General features: G+C 45.4%; 1 protein-coding gene across 3 annotated transcripts in view; it reads left to right on the top strand.

The window, feature by feature from the left end:
• Positions 1 to 3,857: 3,857 nt before the first annotated feature.
• Positions 3,858 to 6,000, top strand: part of RNF2 (ring finger protein 2) — a 57,244-nt gene continuing 55,101 nt past the window's right edge. Inside the window, exon 1 of one of the 3 annotated variants that reach the window (XM_032137270.2) lies at positions 3,858 to 4,067. The gene's annotated coding sequence lies outside the window, so the exon portion shown is untranslated. Of the gene's footprint in view, positions 4,068 to 4,693; positions 4,714 to 6,000 lie in introns of those variants that run through there. The other 2 variants (XM_032137269.2, XM_032137271.2) reach the window with 2 other exon arrangements.

Genomic DNA, 6,000 nt, shown 5'->3' with positions numbered 1-6,000 from the left:
TTGGTGGCCTGCAGTCTTCATCTCAGATGAGCGGATAACCATTAAATACTTCGAGCATGGCTGAAAATAAATGTATATGGTAGATATAGAATAGGCAAGTGTGAATTTCCATTTAAGATACACTGCCTAAGTAGAGAAAGCCTCTGGAGAGACTAAACAAACTCTTGACAGAAACTTCCTCTGTTAAGTAATGAAAGCAAACCAAGCTCATATGTGATATTCTATTTCATATACACACTGGAGTCAAAGAATCCCATTCTTTCATTCACTTAACACCTATTTATTGAGCATCTACTAAGTGCCAGCACTGTGCTAGTCTCTAGATATCTGCTGGTGAACAAGATTTTTGCTTTCAAGGAAGTCGTATCCTAGTTATATTAATGTTTTTATTCCAAGTACTTAACAAAGTGCTTGGCACATACTAGATGCTCAATAAAAGCTGGTTGAACTAAGCTAGTTTTAATTTTGTAGACTGATTATAGTAGAATACCAGTTAAGAGGTAATTTTTTTTTTTTTTTTTTTTTTTTTTTTGGATACAGAGTCTGGCTCTGTCACCCGGGCTGGAGTGCAGTGGTATGATCTCAGCTCACTGCAACCTCAGCCTCCCAGGTTCAAGCAATTCTCCTGCCTCAGCCTCCCGAGTAGCTGGGATTACAGGCGCCTGCCACTACACCCGGCTAATTTTTGTATTTTTAGTAGAGACAGGGTTTTGCCATGTTAGCCAGGCTGGTCTCAAACTCCTGACCTCAGGTGATCCACTGGCCTTGGCCACCCAAAGTGCTGGGATAACAGGCCTGGGCCACCGTGCCCAGGAGGGTAATTTTTGTGATCACTTAGAGATACCTACCCAATTCACCATGTAATTAACCTGATACTACTTCTGAAGTGTTAAAGGAAGACAATTTTTTTTAACTAGAATTCATCTAGTCATCACCCATAATATACTTCTATTATGTAGTGTTGATTTAATGTTCTTCTACTTAAAATACAAATATCACTTCCAGTTAGTACATTTAACATGCAGATAGAGAGTTACTAGAAAATGTTTTTTAGAACGATATCTGTTATGTCAGGTCAAAACATTAGCAAAAACAATGTGGTCTGGACATGTGAATCACTACTGATACATTTACTATGGAGTTTACATCGATATAACATATGATTAAAACAACAGGGAAGAAAATGGAAAGTCCACTCTATTTACATGACAGTCAACTCTTAATAAGTAAGAGAGTTTACTTTTGAACGCATAACTTTCTTGGGGTCTCTCAAGAGAACCAATGTTACCGAATAAAACCTCTTAGAGTTTTCCCACGGCATCTAGGAACCTAGTGGTGAGGTCAGGGTGGCTGACGTTAGCATTGTTCACCAATGTCCCCACTTCTCTTTCTGAACTCAGTTCAAGGACTCAGTCCCTTTGCAGATGTGTAGGGCTGTACAACTAGTTCTGGGCAATGAAATGTGATCAGCGCTCTCTTTTCCAAGCTAAGGCTACGAAAAATTCACGGGGATTCTTTAGCCATTTTCTTCCTCTGCCGCAGAGAATAAGTTTCTGTGTTCCAGGGTGATACAGCTACAAGATGGTGGTGTCTCTATCAATCTGGTTCCTGGAGTGACCAGAACAGAGTGAGTTGGATCCACATGAAGCATGAAGCATGAAGCATAACCAAACAATAAACTTTTGTTGTGTTAAGGCATGTAGATTTTGGAGATGTTTGTTTCTATACCATAACATAACCTTTCCTGATTAATATAGTCAGGGAAGATCCAGTGCCAAGTTTCTGAGTAAGAGATAAAATAGATAAAATGAGTTCCATTAATTTGTCAGTAGTGTTTTTCATATTAAGGATGTTAGCCTGAGGTCTAGCTTTTTAATCACATTTAATCCGGATATCCCATAAGTTTTCCATTTTTCCACTAATTCTCCTGTGAGTCTTTTTTAAGCACTATATTTAACTTTCATCCATAAAGTTCCTGCGCTTTCTACAAATCATCACTTTTCTCAACATCAATTGAATTGCTTAATCTAACCACACATCATGATTTTCAAAGGCATTTTAATTAGAGCAAAAGTTCTAAATTATGAACATCCTGTCTTCCTCTAATTGAACTACACATGCACTCGTCATGAAGGAAGAAGGCAGATGCTTCTGCAACTGCACTGTTTCTAGAAAGTGGACTTTCACAAGAAGGGAGAAGCAGAGCTTCCCTGATTATTTTGATTTTGTTGTTGTTGTTTTGTTTTGTTTTGAGACGGAGTCTCGCCGCGACGCCCAGGCTGGAGTGCCACGGTGCGATCTCGGCTCACTGCAACCTCCGCTTCCCAGGTTCAAGCGATTCTCCTGCCTCAGCCTCCCGAGTAGCTGGGACTGCAGGCGCGTGCCACCACACCTGGCTAACTTTGTTTTTGTATTTTTAGTAAAGACAGGGTTTTACCATATTGGGCAGGCTGACCTCGAACTCCTGATTTCAAGTGATCCGGTGGCCTTGGGCTCCCAAAGTGCTGAGATTACAGGCGTGAGCCACCACATCCAGCCTTTTTTTTTCCCTCCACATTGGAGGAAGAGTTTAACCTTGAAGGGCTTGTAGAGTCAGATAATTGTCACTTGTTATTTAAGGTTATGGATAGTAGGCAAAAGTTTTCAAGCCACTGAAAAAGAATAATGCTTGTTTTCTTTGATGGATTGTTAGGTAGCATACATAATGTGCTGTATTTAACACCTGTCCTTTTTCTTTCCACCCATCCAAGGCGTCAAAGACCATCTTAAATCCCGGCTCCTCAGGAAATCATCCCCAAACACACCAGCTGGAATTGATATTTTTCTTTTCCAAATTCTTATGTAAATTCATGCCATTTATTTGGAATTGCTTATACAGAGTTTCAGAGCGTTAAAGAACTGGAAAGGACCTAGGATTCAATACAATTATCTCATCTCGCAGACGAAGAAAATGAAGTGCAGAGGAGCTACGCAATCTACGTAAGTCACATACACACACATTGGAGGCTATGAACATAGTTTGCCCAATTCCCACTGCAGTCCATTGTTTTATGCCTCTATGCCTTCAGATTTACGGTCTGGTATTGCTGGTTATCTTCTCAAGAGAACATGACATCTCAACAATAGTACATCTTGAGATCAGGGAACTTTCAATTCTTCGTTACTTCTTCAGCTCATAATTTATATGCATTAAATGTCGGATCATTTACTGGAGACTAACTGGCTGTGTTTTAGGTAATGATTACATCTATTAATCTATTACTTCGTAAATCCTCAAGTTCAGGAGATAATACTGGAAGGGGCCAAGGAGGTAGGAATAAAGCAGCAGCAAGGTAAACAGTAAGAGGTGATGACCACAATCAGAATGTTAAGCTAAGTTTAGAGTGGAAGGTCATTTTCCCTGGAGTAATTACACTTGCAGTTTTATCCTGCAAGGATGAAAAGTGTATGTTTGTTGTACGAGAGCGGAAGGGTGCCGAAGTTCATGTGAAGTTCTGCAGACCAAAGCCTGATGAGGATTTCCGCCGGGTGGGATAGGTTTAAGAGGACGAACTCATGAGAAAGAAGTCTGAGCCCAAACCCCAGAAGCCGGCCAGTAAGGTGTAAAGGGTGGGCCGAAGCCAGGGCAGAAGAACCCAAGCAGAAGGTTGAGCACGAGGTGGCGGCGCCGTCATCTGGGCGTTGCCTGGGGGCTGCGTCGGGCCGCGGTGGGCGCCGGGGGGGCGTGGCCGGCCAGCCCAGGGCGGGGCGGTGGCTCGGGTTCTCCAGGCCAACACGCGGCGGCGCACCCTCCCCTCGCGCCGCGGGCCTCCCCGCGCCGTGCACGTCCTCGTCCCGCGCCTCCGCCCCTCGCTCGCTCGCTCCTTCCCGCCCTCCCCGCAGCGCCGGCCGAACCGGCTTCCCCTCAGTCTCTCATGAATATTGAGCGGCCCCTGTTGTATTTCCCGAGCTCCATTGCGGAAGCCGAGGCTCGCCATATTGTGCGGCGGCGCCGGCGGCCGCGGCAGCTGATACCCGAGTCTTGCTCCGGCCGCGGCCAGCGGAGCACCGGGCTGGGGCAGGAGCCGGTGAGTGGGGCGGGCGGCGAGGCGAAGGGCGCGGAAGCGGAGGGCCGGGACGCGTGTCTGCTCCGCCGCGTTGCAGGCGACTGACTGGGGCCGCGGAGTGGGGGGGCGGTGTGTGTCCGCGGGGGTGTGAGGGGACATGGCGCCGCCGCCGCCCCCGGCCGCTCTCGCGGCGGAGACGGCGGGTGAAGCGGCTTCTCATTGTTACCGTGTCTTCGAGGGTCGTGGGAGGGAAGGGAGCTGGTTTGCGGAGGACCCAGTCAGCGAAGCGCCGGGATTCCTTCCTTCGCCGCGAGCCTTTCGCTGCGGTTTCCTCTGCGCGGAGGCCGGAGCTGCGGCGCGGCCCCCTAGCCTCCGGGGGCGGGGGCCCCAGCCTCTCTGCAGCCTTACTCCGGAGGCGGACGGAGTGGAATGCGGGTTTTTTCTCTGGGCTTCCCCTTCGCAGCTAGGGATGTGTGTCTGCATCGTGGGGGTGGGGTAGGGGCCACTTTGTGCAGATATCGCTCCTTCCTTCTGGGGGGTCGGAGTCGGGGTTCCAGTGTAGAGGAGCTGCTCGACGTCGGGGTTCCTCGGGGAGACCCCTTCTGCTACACACATTCCTGGAGTGCCGCCTCCTGCTCTGGAGTATCCGTTGCTGCTTTCTAAAGCCGTGAGCTTACCCAGGAGGAGTCGTGGGGGGAGGGGGTGTCTTGGTTAGTTTCTGCGGGAGGCTTCGCGTTTTGAACCGTGTCGTTTACGCTGAGATGCTAGTACCCACTTTTGCCGGGAGCCCAATTCCTGCTGGTCAGAATCGTTTGCCTTCTACAGAAGTCGCCTTCTTGCTTTCAGAGATGGTGTTAGTAAAAATTGATCTCAAACTTTGAGGTTCATTCCAGTTATTTGCCCGCTAAGACCAATTATAGACTCATCTATTTGAAGCCCCTTTGGGTATCTTTTTCGAGGCTGTCGGAAGTTTTAGAGAATGTAACTTTACATTGTAAAATGGTTTGAAGATGTCAGGTTTCTTTGAAGTGCTGTGAAAAGGATATAGATATGCATTCAGTATTTTACGCTGTTTTTCAATTAAAAAAATTAAGGCATGGTTTCAGTGTTTTAAACCGAGGATATGTTTGAAACGAATGTACGAGCGATTTGCATTACATAATCTAATTTTGGTAGTTCCAAGATGATCAGCTGGAATACTTAGTCTAATTGGTAGCTAATCTATCTGTTTTGCATTAAGTGCAGTTGTTGAATATTCTAATAACTGAGGTGGGTGTGAGAGTTTGCTTGTTATAGTGAAATTTGATCCTTGGATTTATAAAGTATTTAAATAGCAGCAGTATGACTCTTGGTTATTCCCTTTTTCCCTTGAAATTTCTACTTTTCACAGTCAACAGATATCTTTAAAAATCTTGACTGTACTCTTAACCTACTTTTTAGCAAAATAATAGGTAGTTATTATATGTGACTCCTTTTTCTAGGGGTAGCACAGCAAATATGGTCCCTCACTTTTTGTAAGGATTGTAGTTATTTCCCTCAGGTATCCTTGTGGCATCCACATTTGAGGTTAATTATAGCAGAGGCAGATTTATGAAGAAAAATTGCCCGAGTCAGGCCAATCCGTTTGAGTATTTGAAAAATAAGCTAGCTGTCCTAAAGTGTGTTGCATAGAAAAATTTCCAGTTACGATCACTGACATAATGTAGACCATGCAGACTTTCAAAATACTGGGAATTTGGAGTTTTTCTTTGCCTGTGTGAAGCTCCCAGGTTTGAATGGATAGAAATATAGACCAGGTCAGCAAACGTTTGGAATTTTATTACTGACCTACAGTTTGTGGTGTCACGTCTGTGTCTCTAATCTGATTTATTCATGATTTGTGTTTATATTATGCAGACTTTGGAGTAAAGGTGATATCTATGCCTAATGAATAATATATAACCAGATGTTTCAG

Source organism: Hylobates moloch, unplaced genomic scaffold, assembly GCF_009828535.3.
Source record: "Hylobates moloch isolate HMO894 unplaced genomic scaffold, HMol_V3 SCAFFOLD_18, whole genome shotgun sequence".
NCBI classification, from domain to species: Eukaryota; Metazoa; Chordata; class Mammalia; order Primates; family Hylobatidae; genus Hylobates; species Hylobates moloch.
This window is presented reverse-complemented; position numbering and strand designations above follow the sequence as displayed.